The 18,440-nt window shown below is 38.3% G+C and overlaps 1 pseudogene; it reads right to left on the reverse strand.

The window, feature by feature from the left end:
* Positions 1-16,605: 16,605 nt before the first annotated feature.
* LOC129508209 (elongation factor 1-alpha 1-like) lies at positions 16,606-18,168 on the reverse strand (annotated as a pseudogene).
* Between the last annotated feature and the right edge of the window lie 272 nt (positions 18,169-18,440).

The following is an 18,440-nucleotide window of genomic DNA, read 5'->3' on the forward strand; positions in this document are numbered from 1 at the left end:
AATAAAGTGTTGGCCAATTATCTTCAGCAACAAGCAATATACATTCCACACTTCTACACACGTGCATATAGTTTGTTGAAGAGAAGATTGGTTTTGAAATCATAGAGAGCTGAATTTGAGTCCAGACAGTCTACTTACTAGATGAGTTCCTCAGTATTTAGTGTTTATGGTGTTTATTTCGTTAATGTGATTTTAGTAGAAAACATCAATACAACCAAGATGGTTCTTAATTTATCCAATATGATGAAGACTGAAACCTCTTTTGAAATATTTTAACTGAGAAAATTTCACTGTCAAAGCCATGTATTTGCTCTTAAAAATGCTACTGCTGTAATGTTTTTGTGGATTACAGGTAAATATTAACCAAAATACTTTTTTTAAGTGTGAACACATCCCAAGGCTGGCAACCGAATGCTATTTTTTTGTTCTGTTTTGTTTTACAGCTAAAAAACATGTTTTCTTGGTGCTTTTCTCTTGATGGTTAAACATGAAAATAATGTTCATTTTCTTTTACTTCTGTCATTGTGAATCCTCATGGTCTTCCTGGTAGAGGCAAGAACCACACACAGTATAGAAACCCACAAACTCTACCCACTTTATCTGTTCAAAGATTGCATCATTCAGGGATGTACAGTGTCTGCTCTGACAAGCCTGCATTTGCATGGAAGTCTTGGTCCTGTGGCTTAGGAAGGCAAGTATTGGGGTGGAGCCATCGTCCATAAAGCTACCCATCTCCCTCATACCGTGACTGGAACCAATGCCACAGCCCTGGAAGACACCATAGAGACCATAATAAACCATCTTGGAAATTGGAAACCACAAATTTAGTACCAGAGAAAACTGCTCTTAATGAACATATCAGTAAAAACAAGTTGATTTCCAGCCAGCTGCCAAAAGTAGGCATCTTGGCGCTGCACCTGTAGCCAACCCCTGCAAAACAGTGTCCCTCCACCTGTTGGTGAAGAATGCACCATTTACAGTTATCAAACCAAATGTGCTGTGTAGCTTGCCTTTCTAAGCAAATTTCTATGGGTATAATTTGTTCTGTTAAAACCTTGCCACGTTAAAGTACTTGGGGACCCTGAAGAAAGTTGGCAATTGTTTCCTAGATAATCCGAGAGTTACAGACTGGAATTCTCACTGATATTTTCCTTTAAAGTCTATTTTTCTTCCACCAGAGATGACCTTGCACTTTACTTATTTATGTAAGAATATCAGACCACAGGACGCCTGGGTGGCTCGGTGGTTGAGCGTCTGCCTTTGGCTCAGGGCATGATCCTGGGGTCCTGGGATCGAGTCCTGCATCAGGCTCCCCTGTGGGAGCCTGCTTCTCACTCTGCAGTGTCTCTGCCTCTCTCTCTGTGTCTCTCATGAATAAATAAATAAAATCTTTAAAAAAAAGAATTCCAGACCGGCTCTCAGACACCTGAATACACATGAGGTGGAGTAAAAGCAGAGCTCCTTAGGCTTTGTCCCACCAGGAGATGTGCTAGATTCATGGTTTCCATCTGGAACAAGAGTAACAATCAATAATGTGGGCCCGATTGTCTTGTCTAATGACAAAAGTGAGATTTTTTTAAAGATTTTATTTATTTATTCATGAGAGACACAAAGAGAGAGAGAGAAAGGCAGAGACACAGGCAGAGGGAGAAGCAGGCTCCACGCAGGGAGTCCAACGTGGGACTTGATCCCAGGTCCCCAGGATCAGGTTCTGGGCTGAAGGTGGCGCTAAACTGCTGAGCCACCTGGGCTGCCCCAAAAGTGACATTTGTCACCATTATCACACAATGTGTTTGTGTAAGAGCAAAATCATATTCTCCTCCACACATTATTGCTTTATCTTCAATCACTTTTCTGTTTTCTTCATTTTCCCACAAAAACTACTGATTCAATTGAATTAAATCTAAACATAAGAAAACAACAATGTAGTGAATATTAATACAGAAGCTGCAATATTCTAGGAGAGAGGAAGTTTTTGTTTACGAGGATTTTCTTACTGTAGAGACAGAGGTGGTGATGGATTCAATCCTTTTAGTAGCTTGGAGAGAAGAAAGAGATAAAAGAAACGGCATTGTTGGGCTTTAAAAAAAATAAAACTAATATTATCAGTGTAATTATGGTAGTGATCATAATTTGAAAGAGAGGTTAAACAATAATTTTTATGAGATGTATATTCTATCAAAATATATATTTGTCCAGAGGATTTAACTGCTTTGTGCTTAACTTTTTAAAAATGTATGATTTTTACCTTTCCAAAAGAAATATCTTATAACCAGATAAATGCAAAAATGCCAAAATGGGAACCAAAAAATCACAACTGCCTATCTGACCAGATAAGGGGAGTTTTCATACATTTTTAATTGCCCCCAGGGAGGAAGTTTCTTTGTATAATCAGCTCCTGGTCATGGGTGAAACTTCCTTAGGTATATTAGGGAAACATTTAAAAACGGAGTTTCAGAAACAGAAGGGCTCAAAGGGATCAGTGCTTGCCACCTGCCCCTACGAGCTTTCCTGGATGCACTTCATCTATGGTCTTGGAAGGAAGGTTCTAGCAGCCACATGTCAGAGCAAAACATAGCAGGGTGTGTGTGTGTGTGTGTGTGTGTGTGTGTGTGTGTGTGTGTGTTAAGATGAAAAAGTACTCTAATTACTCTACTGTAGTAAGTAAAAGAAAGCTTCAAAGAAATAGAGAAAGGCTGCTGGCAGACAGCCAAAAATATTTAACGGTTAGTGGGACGAGTGGAGTCTTGCTGCCTCATTCTTAATAATGGTCTAAGGAACCCTGCTCTCCTGCGATCACCGAACACCGTCCCCGTTTGCACATCACTTCTCTTGCTGTGCACAGAACACCAGGCAAGCATCCCCCAGGCCCGGGCTCAGTCCTGGTGCAGGGACCTTACAGAAACACAACTTCCACTGAGGGTTTCCTTTTGAATTGGTCACGGTCACGCTATTCAAATAGGAAGAAATCTGCAACCCATTAGACATTTTCCTCCTGCGTTAATAGTCAGAAAAATTAATTATATTTTATATCCATTCCTATGATTGGGGTATTTTTTGGGGGGGTGGTTTCCTGTTGGGAAATGTTCTCAAAGGGCTGTGCCTGGGTAACTGCATGTAGAGTCAATTAGGTTGTAAAAAAGGAAAAAGGAGAGGGCAGGTTTGCAGTCCTTCTCCTTGGAGGGAGCAGAAGGTGGCAACAGAGGAGAACAGAGCTTTTGACAACCATAGGGCCACCAAGTAGTGCACAGCAGACTGGGCAATTCAATGCAATGGAATTCCCCCAAAACCAACCATGTGTTTTTGAAACATCTCAAATGGATCAGATACATTCCCCCTTGTGATCCTGCCCTGCCCTTTCTCCTGGAAGGAAAGAGCTGAATCAAACTTTCTGTCTAAAAATCATATGGGTGCCCCTGGAACATCTGAGAATTGAGATCTTTCAGTTGAAGTATCCACACAATGACCCTGGGTTTCTACAGAATCGAGTAACCAGATGAGAAGCAGGTACCCAGTTCTTTAAAATCTAACGCTGTCCTTGGCAGTTTGACTAGTTACTTCCAAAATACATATTTTATTATTTGGCATTTTCAGAGCTTGCATGAATTATAAAATGTTAGGGCTGGAGGCAGCAGCATACACAGATAGCACAGATACACAGATAGCATCTAATTAAATTTCTTAAACTTCCAGATTAGGAAAGTAGGGCCGAAGGAGATTAAGTGACTTGACTCAAAGTGACAGCTAACCAGGGACAAAGTAGGGATTGGGCCACAGTTAGGTTAGGTTTTATGTTTTTTGTTTTGTTTTTTTTTTTTTGTTTTTTTGTGTTTTTTTTATAAAACACTAGTAACAAAAAAATCAAGCAAAATGTATTTTCTTCCAAAGCTTACACTATATTTTCCAAGTTTGACAGAAATGTAACCGACTCTAAAGGGCAGAATTCAACAAAATATTGTTCTACATCCATCTGTTATATTTATGTATTTACACATGTATTTCACATACTTTTCAAAAATTTTATTTAAATTCACTTGGCCAACATATAACACCCAGTGCTTATCATATCACCTGCCCTCTTTAATGTCCATCACTCAGTTTTTAAAAAGTGCATATTTACACAGGTGACTCTAAATCTCAGTCACAGAATAAGAGAAAAGGATATTTTAAAGACAAGATTAAAAAAAATAATAAGAAAGACAAGATTTTTCCTTGCAATATATTGTAGGATATGAAGTAATTCAATGCTCTGGGATTCATTATACATCTCCTTTAAAATTCCATCTTAACACTATTGTAACACATACAATAACCATCTGTTCATTTCAAATATGGGTCTGTGTTTTCTGTAAAGTATCAGATAACCAAGAGAGAGGCATTATCTCAGGATTAGTAGAATTTGTTATAATGACATAAAAAATTAATAACAGAGAAACAACTAAAAACACTTTTATATATTCAGCTTTAATAAGTATAGGACTTTATCATTTTGAAGCACACTTCACTCTGTAAGCAAGTGAGATTGTAATAGTTTTAGCCCTTGCATTCTGGTCTTTTGTCTCTTAGTGGAATTTTTAAAATTTTATTAATAGAAATGTAAAGACGGTCAAAAAGAAAACTGTGACTTTGTCGTGTAATTTACAAACACATACACTGGGCATTTCTCATCTTTGGTTATCCAATTATCCTTCCTTTGGACAATAGTACCTAGATTTTTCTCAGTTCATGTGGCCCTGGGCATCTAAACCCCCTCCTTCCAACTACCACCACTGCCATCCTCATATTTCTTTCCCACCAGCTATGCAAAAACATGACCCAGAGCCAACTAATAGAGTCTACCCTTTGTCCACAATGGTTTGGAGATAGACACAGAATGAATGCGTTCCAGTAAAACTGAACCCTAGAGCTTTCGCCGGACCTATCATGAAAGAGGTTCTCTTTTTCTGCTGGGCATTACAAACCTTAGAGGATATGAGTGGAGAATAGCTATTTTATAAGGAGACTGCACCACAAAAAAATAAAACCACATAGGAAAGTACAGTGGAGAGAAAGCCTCTGATGCTTTTAATATTGCCCACATCTTTGGATCCAGCCATGCCTGAATACAGACTAGTCTTGGCATTGTGGCAACATGTGCCGACAAGCACCCCCACACACACACACAACACACACACACCCTGCTTTTACTTTGTTTTTACTTAAATCAGCATGAGTTGGGCTTTATTCCCTTACAGCTAAAAGAACATTTAACTAATATCAAACAGCAGAGGCTTAAACTAGAAAGTAGCAGGAATCCTTGACTTTGTCCCTTGATCTAATTACCCATTAAAAAAAAGGCAGTGAACATTATAGGTTTAAGCAATCGGGGTTTCACATTCTGAACTCTTAAAATTTTCTCAATCTAAATCCCACCTTTTCTCACAGCTTTCTGAGGGTTCACTTTCTCAGATGGTATTCTGGCTCTTGAGAATCCCAGAAAATCCTTAAGATACATACAAGCAACAAAAACTGAGCAATATTTCTGATTCCTTCCCATTAACAGATTGGTTAACTCAAACAGAAGCAAGAGAAGACAAGTATATTCAAGGCATCTGTGAATCTGGCAAAAAAAAAAAAAAAATATCCTGAAAGACAAGTATTTCTACTCAAGTTGGAGAGCTTGTGAACTTTGTTACAGTTCAAGTTTCAGGAAACATGATAATCCTGGCCTTCATATTTGAGGATTCATTAATAAAATTATATTTGGAGAAAGGTAAGAAGGCATATACACCTAAGTTCATGATTTTAGCAAGCATATGTTTCAATATATTTTATGTTAGAAAAATAATCCTTTTTTAAAAAAGATTTATTTATTTGGGGGGGGGAGAGAGAGAGAGACAGCACTTCAGTGGGGGAAGGGGCAGAGGGAGAGAGCAAATCCTCAAGCAGACTCCCTGCTGAGTGTAAGCCCAAAATGGGGCTTGGTCACTTGACCTTGAGATCATGACCTAAGCCAAAATCAAGAGTCGCTTAACAGACTGAGCCACCCAGGTGCCACAGAAAAATAGTTACTTTAATTCTAGTCATGCTAAGTTTCATCTACACCATCTCAAATGCCTAGTAATGGGAATTTTTTAATATTCAAGACATCTTTGTTTTCCTTATGTCCTCCCCATCACCATTTGCAAAAGTACATTTGACAGAGTCACTGTTTGGGGATCTCGTATCATACTGTGATTTAATATCACTACGTGTGGTAGTTTGAGTAGGGAAATTGATATATCACATAGAAAACTTAACAGGCATGACTCAGACATTCTACCAAATATTTTTGTATTTTAAATATTTCTGAGCACATAAGTGTGAGATAAACCTGAGGTTGATTCTATCAGAAACCATAAAAAGCAAAAAGTAATTTTAAAAATAAGCTGTCCATTTGCTTCAAATAATTTTAGCTAGCAATTAGTGCTTATAAAAAGATATTATCTAATTATATGAAAATGTAACCATATCTTATATTTATATAGCTTTTTCTAGTTTAGAAATGATCTCAGGATCCCTGGGTGGTGCAGCGGTTTAGCGCCTGCCTTTGGCCCAGGGCGTGATCCTAGAGACCCGGGATCGAATCCCACGTCGGGCTCCCAGTGCACAGAGCCTGCTTCTTCCTCTGTCTGTGTCTCTGCCTCTCTCTCTCTCTGTGACTATCATTAAAAAAAAAAAAAAAGAAATGATCTCAAGCCCCCAGCAATTCTATAAAGTAAGTCAAAGAGATTTACCCCTTCTCTATCATATAGGAAAAAGAGGCTCAAGTCATGTAGCTGGTAAATGTCAGGAGTGAGTGTTTTGAATTGGTTCATATCTTTGCACTTGATAATAGGAAGCACCCAATTAGGAGCATCTCCTATTTAGGCATTGGTCCGGGGTATTCTGTGCCTAATCACCAATATCATGAGCATGTGGTCAAACCTGGGTCCAGATATCTCTACCAAAATCTTCCAGTGAGGATAAAAAAGGAAGAAATTATTGGAAGAAAGCCAAAAAAATGTCATAGAGACTAGTTCTAAAATGTTGGTTCCATGAAGACCACAAAAATGTTGCCTGTCATGGTTCCCTCTCCAACACCACAACTTTATGGTGCATACAGACATTGCTCATAGCTGATTTCCAGTGCATGAACAAATCTATCTAACTTAGGAAAACCTTTATAAGTATACTGGCTATAGAAACATCTTTACCATTCTTTAAGAGGCCAATGAAGTCCATTCAGAGTCACATCTTACCTGACCTTGGTTTTCTTAACAGCCATGGCCTCTTTAGCCACACTTAATCTGCTCTCTGTCATCAAATCACTCTACTCTACTCTGCTACCTGGGTCATTGGCAATACCTTCAGGATAGACTTTTCTTTCAATAATTCCTTCAGTTTCTTTAAGTACTCTAGGAGAGACCATTTATTCTGGCTCCATGATTTTGCATAGGTAGAAATAGCTTGAGGAAATCTGTTATTTCCTTTTCCTAAATGTAATGGGGGAAAACATGCCATTGAGATATTAATTGATTTTTTCTTATAATAGTTTGCTAACCTAACCCGCTCTTATTCCTACTCTTATTGAAGAATTTAGGCCATTAAGTATAATTTCCTCACTTGATTTCCTGCCTCTGATCTATTTAAAGGGGGAAAAAGAAGGGGGGAGATGCCCACGTGGGACTCAGTCAGTAAAGCAATGGACTCTTGATTTTAGCTCAGGTCATGATCTCCTGGGTGGTGAGATCGAGCCCTGTGTTGGGCTCCATGCTCAGCAGGGAGTCTGCCTAAAGATTCTCTCTCTCTCTCTTTCTGCCCCTTCTTCCTCATGCTACCACTCACGTTCTCTTTTTCTCTCTCAGAAATAAATAAATAAATACATAATAAATAAATAAATAAATAAATAAATAAATAAATAAATAATAAATACAAATAAAGTCCTAAAATGCGAAATAATCCAGAAGAAATGATATAAATTACAGCAAAAGATCCAAGAAGAATAAGATTCCACTCTAATGCCATATTCACAAATAACAAAATTGGATTATAGTTCACTAGAGACAAGAGAGAAAGGGTGATAGTTCTAAGGGGAATTGTGAAAGAAGATGTTTTCATGGGTTCCAAAGAGAATCCCAGGATCCTCTTCCTTAGGATGGACCCTGAAAGGATGGCAAAATCTCAGAGATGGAAACCCTCACAAATCTAGGGTGATGAGATCAGATCAGCCTCTTGGAGTTTTCTGGGACCCATCATGAAAAGAAGCAGCAGAATAAACCTCTAACTCTAAAGATGGCATAGACTTAAGAAAGAGCCCAACACCCAATGAGATGGGGTAGACAGAAAAAGATATCTCAGCTGTGACTTCCCTAAATTAATGGCCAAGGGCCAATTCCACTCAGAGTTCATAGATATGTTTAAGATCTCCAGAGTCAGATACAACTCCAGGGAAAACGGAGTGTAGGGAACCCACAAACAACTTCTGTTGAAACTGACCCGCAATATGAAATCAAATTCATTTGTAGAATAAGAACATTATATATCTCACACACCTGAGCTGTTGATCGCAATTCATACTCACAAGAAAAACATAACTTCCCTAAGAAATCAAGAGACAATACAACTATACTCAGTATGAAGAATTTCAACAAAATATTGCTAGGGTGACAGAAAAAAATAAAAAACTTTTCATAAGTTTTAAAGTCTTCTATTATTTTTGTCACTCAATACAAGGGTTATATGTGCACATTTTTATGCATGAACTTAATTCACTCAACAAATATTCATTGAGTACTTCTTATGTAGAAGATTCTAGACAGTGCAAGAAATACAGAGAAATATACAGCATATAGTCTTTTCCCTCAAAGTGATTTGTAGTCTAATTGGGGGCAAGGAAACAAATTAAACCATTAATGTAGTATATTGGCATGCATCAAATAAACCATATGAAATGATAAAAGTATTATGAGTTTAGACAATTGAGGGAGGAACCAGTGGACTGGAATTGTCAAAGAAAGCTTCACAGAGAAATGTTTTTGCAAACAGTGGATGAAGATACATTGGTAAGAAGGAAATCGTGTTAGGGAGTTATGACCAAGATTTAAACGGAGTAAGATAAAGTAGGGTACGGTGCGATGCAGTAGAGCAGAAAGGACAAGGCAGTGAATAGAAAGTTTGTGTCAATATCACTGAGAGAGACTTCTGGAAATATTCTAATTAAAATATTTTTTCTTTGACATCTGAAGGTTAATTCCCCTTAGAAATCTTTAATCAACGTAACTAGATCACTCCTCTTAAATCACTTTTTAGTAATGAAACCATAGCCTTGATATATACCTTTTTAGTGCCCTTTGAGATACTCTTTCTTCCCCACCATCACAGAGTGATTCTGATAAAGCCAAACTCCCCTAGACACACACACGCACACACTCACACAATTCTTTATCCACTTAGATTTAGATGAAAGTTCATGCAACACCCTCCACCTTGCATACATACAATAATTCTCACAACCACAACCCCTATAGCTCAACCTAGACGCCCTCTCAGATCCTCCTTTCTGAATTACAATGCCTCACTCCTGTCCCCTTTCAAAATATACAGTTTTCTAGAAAACTAGTAGAACAGAAAGAAGTGACACTGATGCTATTTCTATGCGCACTTTGCCTCTTGCAAACTTTACGTCCCATGAAAAAGTCTGCTGATCTGGCCTGCCTTATTCCCAAGCTGTCTAGTAATTACAATTCTTCTCAGCAGGAGACAATGCCATGCATCTTGAGCAGAGAAGAGGAAATTGGAAGGATTCCAGAACCTTTTCACTATTGGCTCAACTGGCCCAACTGGGAAACATAATGTTTCTATCTTTAGCTGGAGGTGATTATATAAAGTCTGAGTTGGAGAAGAATAAGATTTTTTTATAATTATTTTAAGGTCTTGCAGTATTTTTTTTCTTAAAACACCAAGGAGTCAACCTTCAAAACAAACAAACAAACAAACAAACAAACAAACCCCTAAAGGGATTTTAATGCCCAGAGACAGGTTGTGTATAAAAAATGAAGAACTTGAAAGAGATTATGAAAATTTTTTCAGGCAAAGAAACAAAATCCAATCAATGCATTCCTAACAGAACCCTACTATGTGCAAGACCAAAGTACCTTTAAAATAAGCACTTTTGAGAAGCAAATATTGACGAGTAGAGACTTGGATTCCCTTTAGATTTGTTTGCTGACAGTTGACATTACACCGAATTGATTCTGGCCATATACATAGACAGCCTCAGGTCTGATGTCCTGAATTGTTTCATCCCATCATCCCTGGGAACATCACTGAACGCTTTAATAGACTCTTTTCCAGATAAGACAAGTAGTGCTCAATACCAGGTTAATGAAATTTTTGTGGTCATTGCCTCTGAATACATCTTTTTACTAAAGAATGTGTGGGTTTTAAACAATCGCGTAAACCTCTATTCCTTAAGCAATCACAGTAAAATTTTTAAATTGTTTCTGGTAAGTGCTTTATCTGTGCAATCCCTTCTAGTCTCTTCGCCATTTTTATAGATGTAATCAATTATTTCAGTCAAGCAAAGTACACTGCCAACTTTCCAGAATTCCTAGCACGATTTTAACTACCAGCTTGGGGTTTTATTCAGTATGAGCATAAAAGTTATTATATTCTAATTGCTTGTGATTGTTACTACATTGAGATTTATTTTTGTTGGTTTTTTTCAAGAGATTGTTAAAATGAGTTTAGTGACTTCATTCTGGTTTTCCTGATTGATTCTATTATTAGGACTGTGGAAGCCTGGGGCCCTTTGGCCTTGCTGAACATCTTGAACAATTTTTTAAGCAGTTTGGGTTTGGCAAAACCTATTTTGCCAAGAACATTACCCTTTAATTTTTAAAAACCATGTGCATTTTAAGGAAAATGTAACCCATATGTTCCTAATTCCTCTGTACTAAACACATCAAAATGTTTTGTAAGAAACACTTGATTTCCAAGAAGACTTATGAGTCTTCCTTATAAGACCTTTTAAGTTATTTTCTTTTAAATCAGGAAGTTACTTCTGCCAAGAATAAAATTATTTAGACACCAACTGTTTCAAGAAACTCATGAACTAACTGGACGTATTTTATGTTACTCTGGAATATATTTGCTGAATAAAATGTTAGCCAAAAATCAAATTAAAAAAAATTCTTAGGATATATGTATGTTTTCTGAATCTTCATACACTGAAATACTTGGTTATATTGAAATACTTGGTTATATAGATTTACTGCCTGATAAAAAACACTTGCTTCCAAAAAGTTTGTTAGGAATCAGATTTGGGTGTTGTTTTGTTTTGTTTTTAGTTCTAAGGAAGATATTCCAGAATCTTATTTGAATATCTGTTTTCAACATGTTACAATTAACTTTCCCCAGATAATTTGGAAAGTTTAATTCAGTTTATCTTCATTTTAATATTATCTCTAATACCAATAGTAAGAATAGAAAGAATATTTACCAACCAGCACAGCGTATATTTTTGCAAATGTATATATTCATATAAATGTATGTGTGTGTGTACTGTGGGGACTCAGGCAGCCTCAGCCTCCTTCATGAATCTCCCAGAGTCCAAATCGCTGGATTCCCACTCCACAAACTAGCAAAATTTGGTGATGTCTCTTTCCAGTCTAGATTCATAGGCTAATGTGTAACAAGTTTGTTACCTCGGAAGGGCAGCATGAAGACTCCAGGGACAGAATACGCAACCCATCAGGCCTGTTTCTGGCTGACTATCCTGCATATTCTGGTATTCTCTTGTTTCCATCCTCATTTCAAATATCAGATGGGAAGAGAATAGGAGAAACTGTCCCCACTCCTCAAGCCTGCAAGGATCCACCTTTTCTCTTTCTCCAGGCTAGTTCCCCTCTCAGATCCAACCCCATTTTGGATGATTGTGAAGGCAAAAACCTCTGTTCCCATTGGCCCTGTTGCTCAAGACTCTATGCAGCCTCCTCCATCTCCATCACCACAGTCCCTGGCTGCTGTACCATAACCCCCATCTGTGAGCCGACCTGACCCTGAGAACTCAGAGACAACCCAGTAGATATCACAACAGAGCTATTAGAAGGCAAAATGTTCTGGTATGATTGGTGCTCAATGATAGGAGACGATGAATGTGTTAATTAGCTAAATTGTGGTCATTTCATAATGAATAGCTATAATAAATCATCACATTACATAACATGTATATGTATATATATGTATTTATATATATATATATATATATATATAATATACACAAGTTTTGTCAATTATGCCTCAGTGAAGCTGGGCAAAATATGAGAAATTATATCATCTGACTCTGTTGTGAATATAATTGTGAATACAATTTGTTGCATGTTAATATTACTGCTTATGCTACTTGAAAATAGGTTGTCTATTTTGTTTCTGATTTGTACATGGACATAAGAAGATGGAAGGGTTCCTCAGGTTAGTTCCAGCGCAGACTTTTTCTGAACCTATTCTTAGCACATTACTGGAGTTTTCCAGTAATCCTGACCTTGAAGAAGTCATTGGTGGGTAGTGTTCAGGGCACACAGTGCTTCTTGATTCAAGCATTTACTAGTTCAGCCCAGAGTTCCTGCTGCATGCCAGGCTCTTTGCTAGGATTAGGGATACAAAGAAGAAAGCAAAAAGAAAGAAAGAAATTCTGCCTTCGTGGGTTTTAAAGGAACTTAGAAAAAGAAGCATCCAAACAGCTGTGACAATGTCTGATTCAAATTTTCACTGATAAGAAAAAAAATAGAGGCTGGAAACTCTTTGTATTTGACATGAAGCTAGAAACACAGAGGCCGATCAGTCTTGGGATAGTTGGCAATGAAAACGTGATGTCAGGGAAACCCTAAGAGAGCTCATCAGAAATAAGGGAATTCACTCATTTTTTACACCTCATACCCTTGTCCTCACTCTTCTCTGCATTTTTAAAATGAAAGGTTTTATCAGTTGTAAAACAATATAACTGTAAAGGAATTTAATTCTATTTGCTTTTTAAGTCCTGCCACTTTAGTTTGGGTATGTGAAGCTTTTCCTGTAAGTTCTCCAACACCCCAATGTACTACATCTGCCACCAAAAAAGAGTAGAAGGAAAGAAAGAATAGAAGAGCCATCAAAAATTGTACTGTAATAAAACTCAAAATATACAGAATCATAGTTTCTCCAGGCTTGGACTGGAGGAGGGCCATGGAAACACCCCAAAATGTACTCCAAATGTGATGGCAAGAGTGCAGCATAATGAGGCCATTTGAAAATTAAGACTCTCTAATCTTAAAAGTCAAGAACAAAGCTAGTCATAATCAAAGTTTTCAAATTGTGAAGAGTAATAGTAGAAGGATATTCTGACTCTGTTAAGCTCTTTAAGGATTAAGGCATTTCATGAAATAAATAACACACAACGGATTGCCTGTGTGAGTGTTTAATATGGGAAATGGCAGATCCATCCATAATTTTCTTATTTAACCTAGAGCTTTCTGAATGTACATCATCAGCATTTTTAGATCTAAATTCTACACCACAAAAAAAGTATTTCCCTTGTGCATACTCTGGTAGCAGTTTTCTTCACTGTCAGGATTGCTGGAAAGTTTAGGTGTTAAGAACAGGTTTGTAAAAATTTGTCCCGGAACTAACCTTAGAAGTTATTACATCTCTTCCATCCCTTTACAGATAAGTGATCTGAGGCCCAGAGAGGTAGGAAATGAGTTGTCTATGTGGTGTTTCTGATGTACAGTGTGATGATTTGATATAGGTGTACCTTGCATATAAACTGGTAGTGTCATCAAAAGCAGAACTTCTCTTGTGAGTATGACCAAATAATAGGAAAATCTTAACAAACTGGTCTTAATAAAGAGCTGATGCTCTCTATTATAGGATTATAATAGGAATTATATAGGAGAATAATATAGGATCCACCAATATGTTGCAACATTCCCAAAATTTTACATGCAGTTGGAAATTTTCTTTTGGTTAAGGCAAAGATAGGAAAGAGAGAGAATTCTCCAAAGTGAAGCAACTGGAGTATATATGGTCATCTCTTACTATTTCTTCTTTATGCATATTGTGTTTGACAAAAAAAAATAAGAAAGAAGAATAAAGAAAGGAAGGAAGTGAAGGAAAAGAAAGCAACCCCCCCCCGCAAAAGAATAAGATCCAAGCAACTTGAATTACAAATATATTTTTAAAATAGAATCACTAATCTCACCAGCCTTAACTACAGTGATAAGAAAATTTTGTTTGAAAAACAAAAGATACTGAATAATACCAACAGGATTCCAACCACCTAAATTCCATTTTTTTTTATGATAGTCACACAGAGAGAGAGAGAGAGAGAGAGAGAAAGGCAGAGACACAGGCAGAGGGAGAAGCAGGCTCCATGCACCGGGAGCCTGATGCTGGACTCAATCCCGGGTCTCCAGGATCGCGCCCTGGGCCAAAGGCAGGCACCAAACCGTTGCGCCACCCAGGGATCCCCCCATTTTTGTTTTTCGTAAATCTAGGTCTTGACTGGTTTCTTTCAAAATTTACTTTCATATAGGGGAACCCAGGTGTCTCAGTCGGTTAAGTGAGCAACTCTTGGTTTTGGCTCAAGGCATGGTCTCATGGGTTGCGAGATAGAGTCCCTGCATCAGGCTCTGCATTCAGCAGGGAGTCTGTGTGAAAGATACTCTCCCTGTGCCCCTCTTCCTGCTCATTCTCTCTCTCTCTCTCTCTCTGAAAATGAAAAATAAATCTTTAAAAAATTTACTTTCCTATAATTTATCTTGAAATTAGGTCTCTGAAAGAGTTAAATATCAATGTGCTGAGGAAAGTGATGAAATAAAGGTAGAAAGAATATAGTTTGGGTGAATACAGGTGAAGCCAATGCAAATTTTTCTGGCTGATTAAATTTTTTAAAACTCAGAAATGTTTACCCACAAACTATGAAATGGGCTGCTTTATTTTTAAGCCATCCACAGTGACTACTAGCTTCCCATCACTACAGAAGTATCCAGAGTAACTACAAGTAAATGATTAGTCATGTAACTAACTGTAAATCTAACATGTTTAGTCAGCCTGTTCTTCCTTTCCATGAAGCTGTGTAGAACCGATACCACGTTAGCAACAGTCTACCGCCATTCATTCCAGGGAAGTCTGTCTAATTTTGTGATAACAGCGATAACACAAAGCAGGATTTATTCTGTTTATGGACTGTGAGTAAACAAAATTTGTGAAGAAGCGAATTGTTTACCCATGTGAGGTGGATGAGCTTTTCCAGAAGAGCAGGATTTAGTGCCCTCAAGGAGACCTTTTATTAAATGGAGCTAGAAATGTGTGTTCATTTCACTGGTCTGAACAGAGCAAAGGCATCGTCATTAAACAGTTACTTTAGGGCACTAGGATTTCCGTATCAGGTATTACATAAACTTTGTACGTACAACCGGGCCTCACAAACAGTAATGGCAACATGATGATATTTATTAGACCATTCTGCACTGTAATCCCATGATAACAGTTGGAGGGGAGCAAAGCCCTATTCTAGAAGTCAGGACATCTTAGTTTACGTGATCTTCCGTGGGCAAGATACTTAAACTCAATTCATTCATCTGTACACATGGAAGTTAAATAAGATGAGCTCTAAAATCCCTTTCAGTGTGGGGCACCTGGGTGGCTCAGTGGGAGAAGTGGTTGCCTTCAGCTCAGACCATGATCCCAGGACCATGGGACTGAAGCCTGCAAAGGTCTCCCTGATCCAAGCAGAGACTGCTTCTCCCTCTCCCTCTCCTATTCCCCCAACTTGTGCTCTCTGGCTCTGTCAGATAAAGTAAAAATCTTCATAAAAAAAGTAAAATAAAATCCCTTTCAATCAAAAATAAAATCATTGACTCATTTTCTTTTTCTGTGTTGTCTCCCAAGTTATATTAGAAACATTTTTCTTTCAATAATGCCCCTTTTTGCCCTCCCCAAATATACACTTAATTCTCAAGAATTAAAACAAGAGTTTAAGTGCACTATTCTCTTTCAAAACACATGGAGAAATCAAGACAATGCAAAAGCTGTTTTACGATTGTGGCAGGATCACTAAACAAATCATTTCCATGCCTAAATAACAGGAGGTTGGGCCAGACGTCTCACTTTCCACCCCCTTTTTTTCCATCCCCAAAATAGACAATTTCTTGCTTATTTTGTAAAGTAGGTGTTAAGAAGTTTCTTGGACATTGGGGGAAAAAAAACAGCTGAACAGTGATGCAGAGTAAAATTTGATTCTATCTTTTATTTATTTAAACGTTTTTTTCTCATTAAACTTTTGTTTTAATGGACCTCAAAATTGTGACAGATCTTTGGTCAAGTTGCTTTCATTGAAAAGTATTGATTTTAAAAATTAGTAATTTTAAACTCACACACACACACACACACACATACACACACCAAATGGTCCACAAAACATTCTCCTTTCCTTCTGAATGTTTAACGATGCACTGCTATCATTAACCAGTCTCTTACTATTAAACTTAAATGGTGAATTGACACAAAATGCTTTGAGACCATTCTTCCACCGATTAAGACTGGGGTGGCAGGTGTTGGGGATAATGTTCACTGAGCTTTCTGAGCTCTCTGGGCAGACTTGGTGATCTTGCCAGCTCCAACTGCCCTCTCGTCCACTGCTCCGATGACACCCACAGAAACCGTCTGTCTCCTGTCACAAACAGCAAAATGGCCCTGAGGAGAATAATCAGGGAAGCTCCTAACCTACATAGGCTTGTCAGGAACCGTATCAATGATGGCAGCATCACCAGATTTCAGAAACTTGGGGCCATCTTCCAGCTTTTTCCCAGAACTGTGGTCCATCTTCCCCTTCAGTTCAGCAGATGTGCAAGCAAAGTGAGCTGTGTGACAATCCAACACAGGTGCATATCCAACACTGATTTGGCTGGATGGTTCAGGATAATCATCTGAGCTGTGAAACCACCTGCTTCTGTTGGTGGGTCACTTTTATTGTCACCAGCCACAGTGCCACTACAAACGTCTTCGACACATATGTTCTTGACATTGAAACCCACAGTAGCCCCAGGAATAGCCTCACTCGATGCTTCGTGGTGCATTTCAGCAGACTTGACTTCAGCTATATCATTGACTGAAGTGAAGGTGACCCCTATGCCAGGTTTAAGAACACCAGTTCCTGGGATGCCTGAGGGGCACAGTCAGTTGAGTGTCTGAGACCCTTGGGGTCGTGAGATTGAGCCCAACATTGGGCTCCACACTCAGCATGGAATCCACTTAGGATTCTCTCTCCCTTTCCCTCTGTCCCTCTCTGCTTCTAAAATAAATAAGTAAATCTTAAAAAACAACAACAATAGCAGCAACAACAAAACCAGTCCCCACTCAGGCCACAGGGACAGCACCAATATCACCAATTTTGTAGACCTCCTGGGGGTCCAGACCCAAGGGCTTGTCAGTTCGATGAGTTGGTGACAATGCAATCCAGAGTCTCAAGCAGTGCTGTTCTGCAGGCGTTGCCATGCCTTGAACCAAGACAGGTTAGCACTTGGCTCCAGCATGTATGCTGTCACCGTTCCAACCAAAAATGGCACATATACTGCTGTTTTGGGACTGTGGCCAACTCTCTTAATGTAGGTGCCGACTTCGTTAATTATTTCCTCATATCATCTGGCTGTAGGGTGGCTCAGTGGACCCCATTTTGTGAACACCAAAGATTAGTTGTTTCACATCCAGTGGGTAAGCCAGAAGGGTTTGCTTATGAGTCCACCCACTTTTGGAGATAACTCTTTCAAATTCACCAAAAACAGCAGTGACAATCAGGACAGAGCAGTCAGCGTGAGATGTGTCAGTCATAATGGTTTTGAGAGTCTCTGTGACTTGGGGTGTCAATGATAGTCACATAATACTTACTGGTCTTGAATTTCCACAAGGAGATATCAATAATGATATCATGTTCATGTTCTGCTTTTAGTTTGTCCACTACCCAGATATACTTGAAAGGTCCCTTTCTTATCTCAGGAGCCTCCTTCTCACATGTTTTCAATAGTTCTTTTGTCGATCCCACGACATTTGTAGAACAGATGACCGGTGGTAGCAGATTTGCCTGAATCTACGTGTCATGATGATGATGTTGATATGAGTCTTTTCCTTTCCCATTTTGGTTTAGGTTTAGTGGTGGTCCTCATGATACCAGTGTTCTGGTGGAAAACTTGTTGCAAAAAAAGGCTGATTACATATTTTTAAAAACTCATAGATCTATTTGGGGAACTTGGTATTTTGATAAGAAATGAATGAAAAGGAAGATCTTGGATCTAAAACTCAAGTCAGATTGACTTCAGATAGAAACCAGTGTGACAAATATTAAATTATTTTTGGGACAGTGAAGAAGCATATCATGAAGAAATGAACCACAGTTCAGCATTTTTGTG

This window comes from Nyctereutes procyonoides, unplaced genomic scaffold (assembly GCF_905146905.1).
Source record: "Nyctereutes procyonoides isolate TBG_1078 unplaced genomic scaffold, NYPRO_anot_genome, whole genome shotgun sequence".
NCBI classification, from domain to species: domain Eukaryota; kingdom Metazoa; phylum Chordata; class Mammalia; order Carnivora; family Canidae; genus Nyctereutes; species Nyctereutes procyonoides.